The sequence below is a fragment of the Procambarus clarkii genome, chromosome 75 (assembly GCF_040958095.1).
Source record: "Procambarus clarkii isolate CNS0578487 chromosome 75, FALCON_Pclarkii_2.0, whole genome shotgun sequence".
NCBI classification, from domain to species: domain Eukaryota; kingdom Metazoa; phylum Arthropoda; class Malacostraca; order Decapoda; family Cambaridae; genus Procambarus; species Procambarus clarkii.
The window spans coordinates 21,618,559-21,628,558 of NC_091224.1; positions in this window are offsets into that span (position 1 = coordinate 21,618,559).

Genomic DNA, 10,000 nt, shown 5'->3' on the forward strand with positions numbered 1-10,000 from the left:
CTTTGTAAACCTTTGTAAACCTTTGTAAACCTTTGTAAACCTTTGTAAACCTTTGTAAACCTTTGCAAACCTTTGCAAACCTTTGTAAACCTTTGCAAACCTTTGCAAACCTTTGCAAACCTTTGTAAACCTTTGCAAACCTTTGTAAACCTTTGTAAACCTTTGTAAACCTTTGCAAACCTTTGCAAACCTTTGTAAACCTTTGCAAACCTTTGCAAACCTTTGTAAACCTTTGCAAACCTTTGTAAACCTTTGTAAACCTTTGCAAACCTTTGCAAACCTTTGCAAACCTTTGTAATGTGATGGTACATTAACCCGTCCTCTCGAATAGTACATCACAATTTTTGACGTATAACTCCCTTAAGACCAGAAACTGGTGTGCTAAAAACAACTTGTTCTTACGGAGGAAATCCGTTCACGGGAATGGATTGAGAACGACTACATAATTAGTGTTATTATCTATGCAGGCGATGAGTCACAATAACGTGGCTAAAGTAATTTGACCAGACCACACACTAGAAGGTGAAGGGACGACGACGTTTCGGTCCGTCCTGGACCATTCTCAAGTCGATTGTCATTATCTATGTTCTGACTGTTATTATCTATGTTCTATCCATGGTTAGGTTAAGGTTACTTATGATTCAAGTTTGGTTAGGTTAGGTTATATTTATTTTTGGTTAAGTTAATACGGTGTGTTATTGACGATAATGTGATATATGGCATTCGAAAACTACTCGAGTGTAAGCAGGTATCAAGAATTCACCTTACAGAAAGCCAAATTCTTCAAAGAAAACGTTTTCAACATACCCCCCTTTTTATATTTTAAACCAACGAGTTATAGTACAATAAAGTTACAACTTGAGAATAATCTCTATGTATAAAAATGGGTTACTTGCCAGATTACATGTAGACTATTACTAGAACCGTAATATGCTTTCACACCATCACAAAGATCTAGAAAACTATTCAGGTGGTTTGAGAGAGTGTGTTTCTCACGGAAATTGATTTGCTCTGAGGACGGGCTCACTGAAAATCATCACAGCTCGCAAAATTGACTTTTCTATTCGTGGGTCCTCGGTGAGGTTCGGACAATTCAGTACATAATTTTAGTGACGATGTGAACGCTCGCGAGGACGGGCTGGATAGTGATATGCAAGGCTAGAGAGGAGAGGATAGAGGGATAATACCTGGGAGCAGAGAACATGAGAGAGAGAGAGAGAGAGAGAGAGAGAGAGAGAGAGAGAGAGAGAGAGAGAGAGAGAGAGAGAGAGAGAGAGAGAGAGAGAGAGAGAGATGGAAGCAAATAGTTGGTGACATGTATATGTGTATATGTATATGTGTGTTAATTCTTGTATCTTTACACAGTATGAAAAAGAAAAAAATTGATCCCAACTGTGCTGACTTTCAGCCATAACTATGCCGGATCCTACGACAGTAATTTATAACCACCTACGCTTCAAATACACACGTAATCCCACGCCTATTATGTTACCCGCTAATCTGCTCCACAAATCAACAACTCGGTTTTCAAACCAGTATTTACCCAGCTTTTTCCTAAATCTAAGCTTATCCAATTTATATCTATTGTTTCGCCCTTGTATTTTGTGTTGATATATTTAATACTTTATTAATAGCCTCATTGTTATATCCATTCATTCACTTGTATATTTCAACTATGTCACCCCTAACTTCGCCTTGCTAGAGAATGTAAATATAGCGTTTTCAGTTTCTCTTCATATCAAAGGTGGGTGATGGATATTTCGGAACATTTCTTTCTATTTTCTGTACTAAAAACTATTGATCGGAAGTTAGCATTCACAAATGTTTCGCAAGTCAGTCACTCAAGAAGTGTGTAGGCCTATATGAGTAGTCTGACTTATGACAATCCCCTACCACCCATGTGTCATCTCGAGAGGATGGGTAAAACTATCCCCAATACTCTGGCCTCCAAATTTGAACCGAAATCCAGACGGATATTCACTTTCACAGAAGTAGATAATCCTAGTTAGCAAAAATTGAATATCAGGTAAAATGACAGATTTGTGCTTTAGAGATAATATTAAAAAATCCCTGCTGATTCAGGTGAGACCACATACATAAATACACACATTACATACCTGTAATTTAATTAAGTTGGAATCACATAATACAGAACACTACGAGGTTACTGACTTTTAGGTCTGATTTATGGCAACAGAGCCAGTTTGTGTGTGTGTGGGGGGGGGGGTTGTCAGTCTATCGATGGCACCTGTGTTCTTGAACAATACAATTATACATTTTGACATATAAATCTCCAACAGCCAAAACGATGTACTATAAATCATAGGGGCTCGCAAAATTGACGCAATTTTTTTTTCTGCTGTGTTTACAATATGCCGCATAGTTAGGTCAATGAATCTGGCAAGAATCTTCTCTATAGTTCTTGTGCTCTTCTTCACACATATATATAAGACGCATCAAATCACACACACACACACACAATTATAAAGCTTTAATACCCACAGTTTATAACTGATTGTAGCCGACTGTAGCCTAGCACGGGTTTAATCTCTATCTCGATAAAAGCTTAGCCAGGCCCCACTCTCTCCCTCGGCCCCGCTAACAAAACCCAAAGTAAGGAGCTTAATATCTTTTTTTCCAAACCAATCAATGGTTAACAAGCGACGAGCTCGTCTCTGTATTTTTGTACATTTTCCTCCGCGCGTGTGTGTATATCTGTGTATGGTAGGTGGGTTGAGAGAGAGAGAGAGAGAGAGAGAGAGAGAGAGAGAGAGAGAGAGAGAGAGAGAGAGAGAGAGAGAGAGAGAGAGAGAGAGAGAGAGAGAGAGAGAGAGAGAGAGAGAGAGAGAGAGAGGGGCCGTGTGAAGCTGTATACGCGGTCCGACCCAACTTCCTAAAATGAGAATACTTAGAACATGAATACTTAGAACGTCATCGACTTGAGAATGGTCCAGGACGGACCGAAACGTCGTCGTCCCTTCACTTTCTAGTGTGTAGTTTGGTCAACTTAGAACAACAATTTGGTCGATCGTCCACAGATAGGCTGCTGTAACTAACATTGTTAATGTGCTGTACCATTTGTTTTGTAGAGGGCACGGAAAAATACGTCAAAACCCATCTTAAATATTCCTAGTCCTGGTATAGCATATTTATACACTATATTAAGCCTAATATGGCAGTATATTTAGGCTTTGGATCGTTAGAACAAATAAAGTTCGATTCTTTAGTTACTTTTCGTTTCTTGTTAGTTGTGATTTGAGGTAAGTCAGCAATACAAAAGGTGTAGTTTTCTTGGTCTAACCGTTAATTTTGGTAAGTTTGATGAAATGGTTATAGTAAGTACTATCGTATAGGGGTGTGGGGGGGAGGGATTAAACTACTAGTATGTATTCGTCTAACTGTCTTTACAAAGCTTTACTGTTAAATATTAATGTGGGTTCTCGCCTTTCAGACTTTAATCGATTGTGATTTTTTTCTTGACTTGGTGTTGGGCATAAGGCCTATGATACTAAGCTTACTGACTATCAGTAAGTATACTTTAGCCCTGAGCACAGTACACAACTAAACTCTCTAAACTAAAATAATATTATATATATATATATATATATATATATATATATATATATATATATATATATATATATATATATATATAATGTCACGTTCAAAACAGTTGCTGCCTTTGATAATTTCCTTTAAATTCAAGAGCTTACATTTCAATACCCAACCCTTCCTCTCCCACTCTTCTTGTAATAGGTCCAAGCCAGACGGAAAATGCAGGCCCTATTTCCAACTGCTCAATAAGTATTTATGTAATCTGTATTAATACACATAATTCATGTATGGGTGTATGTATACATATGCATGTACTTACTATTTATAAAAAAAAATATATAATGGCAAGCAATTTTATTCAAGTTGGTCCACAAAAAATCGTAGGCCTGTGTCAACTAGCTAACTTTCCCATCCCACTAACGATCCCTTAATAACCACCACCCCCACAACCTTTCTAGCCCCATCAGTGCTGCGTCACGACATGCACAATACTGCAGGATCTGAATCCACGTGACTGGGTAATTAGGATTATTATTTTCGAGTATAACAAACTCCCCGCAACAATACCAAGGTCGCTGGGCACAATGTGAACGCACGCCATCATCCTTAAGGCTTCTGGCACTTCCTACAGTGCTAGTATTATGAAAAACTATGTAATTTAATAATATTTTGAAAAAAATTTAACATCTGTCTATTACCAGAATCAATATTTTTATTTTTAATGCATATTGAAAACTATAGTTTTAACCGGGTACGGATTCCATTCGCATATTAAAGCCAGAAAGCCTCTCCCCCTCCCCCTCCCCCCCCCCCCGCCCCAAACAAAACAAAATTGGTGCATTCTTTCTGTCTCCTCATAACTATATTCTACCCCACTTCAAGATCCCGAACCAACATAGAAGCAGCAAGAGAAAGTATGGGCCAAGAGGCCTTCTGTAGTTACTTCCATTCTTATGTTTTCATACCCAATTTATACCCACCTTACCCAAAGCTTTTGTGTCATATCACCTCACCCAAAACGAATATAAGCATGATGTATGTTATGTGTAAACCAGTCTTTGAAAATGTAAGAAGCCTTATGAAACGCTTTTAGGCGTCAGACCAAAAATGAAAATGTAAAAAATGAATTTTGAAGAGTTAATTTTTCAATTACTCTCGACAGTGAAGAAAAGCGTAAGAATTACTGAGACGATTCGTGTTAGAATGATTAATCTTACCCTTTCGGTCATATTCAACATATATAATATATATATATATATATATATATATATATATATATATATATATATATATATATATATATATATACTTATATATATATATATATATATATATATATATATATATATATATATATATATATATATATATATATATATATATAACTGAAAACTCTTGGCTTGTTCAGGCTTGTTCGCATATATATATATATATATATATATATATATATATATATATATATATATATATATATATATATATATATATATATATATATATATATATACTTATATATATATATATATATATATATATATATATATATATATATATATATATATATTTATTTATTTATATATTTTACGGCATCAGAAACTGGAAGTTAATTTATTATCGACATTAGTTCCCATGACGGCTCTGAAAGGCGAAACCACCAATGTGATGCAGGTGGATATATTGGAAATATTACATATATTTATTTATGTAACCACACGATCCAGTGGTAGGCCTTGAGACTAACGCTTGCATGCACTATAACATTAATTACACTAATTTTTCTAAACAATATATTCATTATATACTTAACATTGTTTTTACCCGAAAAAAAGATATGAATGTAGTCCGCAGTACGAGAAAACAAATCGTAGGCTTTACGAACGCATGCACGAAGACAATGCATTTAAGAATCCGGATATATATATATATCACAGGATGCAGTGGAGATATCTGAAGACAAGGGTGTATCAGAACACGGGTGTCGTGACGTCGAGGGCAAGAAAAGGTGCACAAAAAACATGATGTACACGTCTTAAGGTGCACGCGAGACCCCGTTAGGCGGGCAGGTATTTATGTAGAACTGAAATGCATAACGGGAGGTGTTTCCCGTTGCGGGTGGGGAGATAGTCAGGGTTCTGTTGTTTGTGGGTGTGGCCACGGAGGGTTCTGTTGTTTGTGGGTGTGGCCACGGAGGGTTCTGTTGTTTGTGGGTGTGGCCACGGAGGGTTCTGTTGTTTGTGGGTGTGGCCACGGAGGGTTCTGTTGTTTGTGAGTGTGGCCACGGAGGGTCCTGTTGCTTGTGGGTGTGGCCACGGAGGGTCCTGTTGCTTGTGGGTGTGGCCACGGAGGGTCCTGTTGCTTGTGGGTGTGGCCACGGAGGGTCCTGTTGCTTGTGGGTGTGGCCACGGAGGGTCCTGTTGCTTGTGGGTGTGTGTGTGTATTTACCTAGTTGTATCCACCTAGTTGTGCTTGTGGGGATTGAGCTCTGCTCTTTCGGCCCGCCTCTCAACTGTCAATCAATCAACTGTTACTAACTACTAAACTAATTTTTCACACACACACACACAGGAAGCAGCCCGTAACAGCTGTCTAACTCCCAGACACCTATTTATTGCCAGGTAACAGGGGCATCAGGGTGAAAGAAACCCTGCCCATTGTTTCTCGCCGGCGCCGGGAATCGAATCCGGGCCACAGAATTACGTGCCCAGCGTGTTAACCACACAGCCACCGGCACCCTGTGTGTGTTAATCTATCCCGCTTCTCAGAGAATGCACAAGTTTACACCACTGTTCAGGACTATAACATTTTGTGCAGGTTGTTCAGAACGTTTCTGTAGCGTCCTTAACTGGGGGCATCTTGCAGGATGCCCAACCATGAGGTTACCTTGAGATGATTTCTGGGCTTTTTAGTGTCCCTGCGGCCCGGTCCTCGACCAGGCCTCCACCCCCCAGGAAGCACCCCGTGACAGCTGACTGACACCCAGGTACCTATTTTACTGCTAGGTAACAGGGGCATAGGGTGAAAGAAACTCTGCCCATTGTTTCTCGCCGGCGTCCCGGGATCGAACCCGGGACCACAGGATCCATAAGTCCAGCGTGCTGTCCGCTCGGCCGACCGGCTCCCTAGGTAGATACATAACAATGAGGTAATGGGGCCTATTGGCCCATGAGACGCAATTACTATTCGTATCCACCCAAACTAATTTATGTATTTAATCTCCGCTTGAAACAATCCACCGGCCACACGTCTGCTTTGTTACGGAGTAATTTGTTCCATTCATCTACAATCCTGTTCCTAAACGTAGTATTTTCCAATGTCTTTAGATTCCAATTTATACTTAAACTTCACGGGAGACATCTCCCGTCACGCAGGGTGCAGTCAGCGCCTCCACAGATCTCCAGTATCAACTCTTGATACTGGTAATGGCTCAAAAGGGCCACCACTTGCGGGCTATTCATGCCCGTGCCACCTCTTGGGTGGCTTAATCTTTATCAATCAATCAATCACTTAGACTTGATGGTGATAATCATTCAATAATTTTAGGTGTTTTCTTCTAAAGGGGATAACAGATTGGTCTCCCATTGTTGGGGGGACAGAAATGTGTTATGCTTATCGAGACCCCCCCAACCCCCTAGACCATTGACTGACCTTTTCCATGATGCATCGTACAACAGTGGCTTACTCCCGGGTGTTTATATATGGCTAGGTGCATAAAGGCATTAAATATATGGTAACATTCCTTTGGTTTCCCCCTGATGTGGCGGTGGAACAGCCTGGGTTAGATTTTTGCTCTGCTGCGGCATTCTCGAATTGTCTCTCTGATTCTCTTCTCACTGTGAAGTATTCACTATGAGCCATCCGATACTCCTCTCTTCTCTTGATCTGTTGGTCCAGTAGTTTCTTCATGCTCTCTTGATCTGTTGGTCCAGTAGTTTCTTCATGCTCTCTTGATCTGTTGGTCTAGTAGTTACTCCATGCTCTCTTGATCTGTTGGTCCAGTAGTTACTCCATGCTCTCTTGATCTGTTGGTCCAGTAGTTACTCCATGCTCTCTTGATCTGTTGGTCCAGTAGTTTCTTCATGCTCTCTTGATCTGTTGGTCTAGTAGTTACTCCATGCTCTCTTGATCTGTTGGTCCAGTAGTTTCTTCATGCTCTCTTGCTTATGCATTTGGCATCCTAAAATCCTTAATCCGATGTTTTTCTATATTACTTGTACGACTGACTCACTGAGTGAATATCAGGTCAGTTCTGCTAAGGGTTTCCATCTTACCCTTTATTCATCTGTGTCCCTTGATATGCTATCATAAAAAGTTTCTCTTTGCTGCTTCCATTACGTTTACTCTCCATACAAATGTGCCTCTGTTGGGATCGCTATTCTCCCAGTCTATCTTGCCACTGGTTGCAATCTCTCATTATTAACCGAGACTCATTACTATTTGCAACTGAAATGAGGTTTTCATTGATTTTTAATAGCTACCTGATTGTTTCTATGACAAAGTGACAATTTAGTCTTGGACTAATGTCACTTTGTGGAGGCTTCTTCGTTGCTCCTATCATCTTCTGCACATTTGTTATATGTGTTTACCATTTGCGCCGGCAGGATCGAGCTGTTAGCTCTTGGACCCCGCCTTTTTAACTAGCGATTGTCTAATGTACCGTTTGTATGTGTGTATTCCAGCTGCCTTGCGGACTCTTGGACCTCCCTACCGTCGCCTTCCCTTCCACCACCATCATGCTATCGCATACACGACCTTTAAAACAAAACAAAAAAGACCTTTCCCTCCCTCCCTCCCTCCCTCTCCTCATCCTTCCCATTCTCCCCTCTCTATCCGCTCCCTTATTCTATTTCAAATCTCCCCTCAGCCTTGCACGATCTTTCCTCTCCCCTCTCCCCACTCATGTAGTCTCCCCTTCCAAAACAGGCCAATTACATGATTGGAAAAGAAAAGAGAGAGAAAACGGAGGTTTTTGCATATGGATCATAGCGGACTGTGTTTGGTAGATCCGGTTAGAGTGCCACACGAACGCGTCTGACCGTCTTGTAAGACAAGTATGACATAAAGGCGATATTATTTATGATGGTGAGTGGGAGATGAGTTTAGAAGAGAGATGGGAAGGGGAAAAGGTGGGAGAGGGATGGAAGGTGAAAAGGTGGGAGAGGGATGGGAAGGAGGGGGATTATAGTGTATAAAGTGAAAGGGGGGCGGAGGAAGAGATCGAATTTGAGGGAATTTAGGTAGTGTTGGTAGACGAGGGCCGGTAGTGGTGTTGGGAGTGGTAGTGGTGATGTAGTGTTGGTGGGTGGGGGGGTTGTTGTTGTGGCCCGTGGTTGTGGTTCACATGTGTGTGATGTGTCTGGTGGTGGAGTCAGGTGTGCCAACAGGTGCGGGTTAATGACATATATATATATAAAGAGTACCAATATGAAAAGTACCGATCTCAATGCTATCAAACAACATTCCTACTCCATGATGTAGACTGTTTACACAACAAATGGATACCTCCCCCCATTACAAACTCGACCATAAGAGTGGTCTATGCGACACAAATTACAGACTAACAATGTAAAAGTTTTTTATGACATGGGGGGGGGGGTGTTATGGGGGGAGGTGGACAACCTGCTGGGACAATTCTATATTAGACCAACTCTCCAAATATTTGTTTTACACTAACGAGACGTCTTAAACAAATATAATTTTATGTTAATTATTTTTCTCTGAGGCATTAGATTCAATTTGCCTCAAGACTCGTTATGTCTTTATAAAAGTTTTCGGTAATTTGGATCACGAGTTATATAAAGTAAAATTATTTTATCTGGCCACTCAGTGAGCGTGGCTTGCTGGGCCACTCAGTGAGCGTGATTTGCTGGCCACTCAGTGAGCGTGATTTGCTGGCCACTCAGTAAGCGTGATTTCCTGGCCACTCAGTGAGCGTGGTTTGCCGGCCCCTCAGTGAGCGTGATTTGCTGGCCACTCAGTGAGCGTGGCTTGCTGGGCCACTCAGTGAGCGTGGCTTGCTGGGCCACTCAGTGAGCGTGGCTTGCTGGGCCACTCAGTGAGCGTGGCTTGCTGGGCCACTCAGTGAGCGTGATTTGCTGGCCACTCAGTGAGCGTGATTTGCTGGCCACTCAGTGAGCGTGATTTCCTGGCCACTCAGTGAGCGTGGTTTGCCGGCCCCTCAGTGAGCGTGATTTGCTGGTCACTCAATGAGCGTGGCTTGCCGGCCACTCAGTGAGCGTTGCTTGCCGGCCACTCAAAAGCACTCAAAGTGTGACACGGACTTGTGTCTGTAGTCGCTAAATACACACACACACACACACACACACACTTTTCTTGCTTATTTGTTTTGTTTGTGAATTCTTAATGAAGCAGTTTGAGTCCAGGAACACAAATAACTATTACACATACTTCCCCAGGCATGTTTGTTTCAGTTTTTTCTGGCCATAGT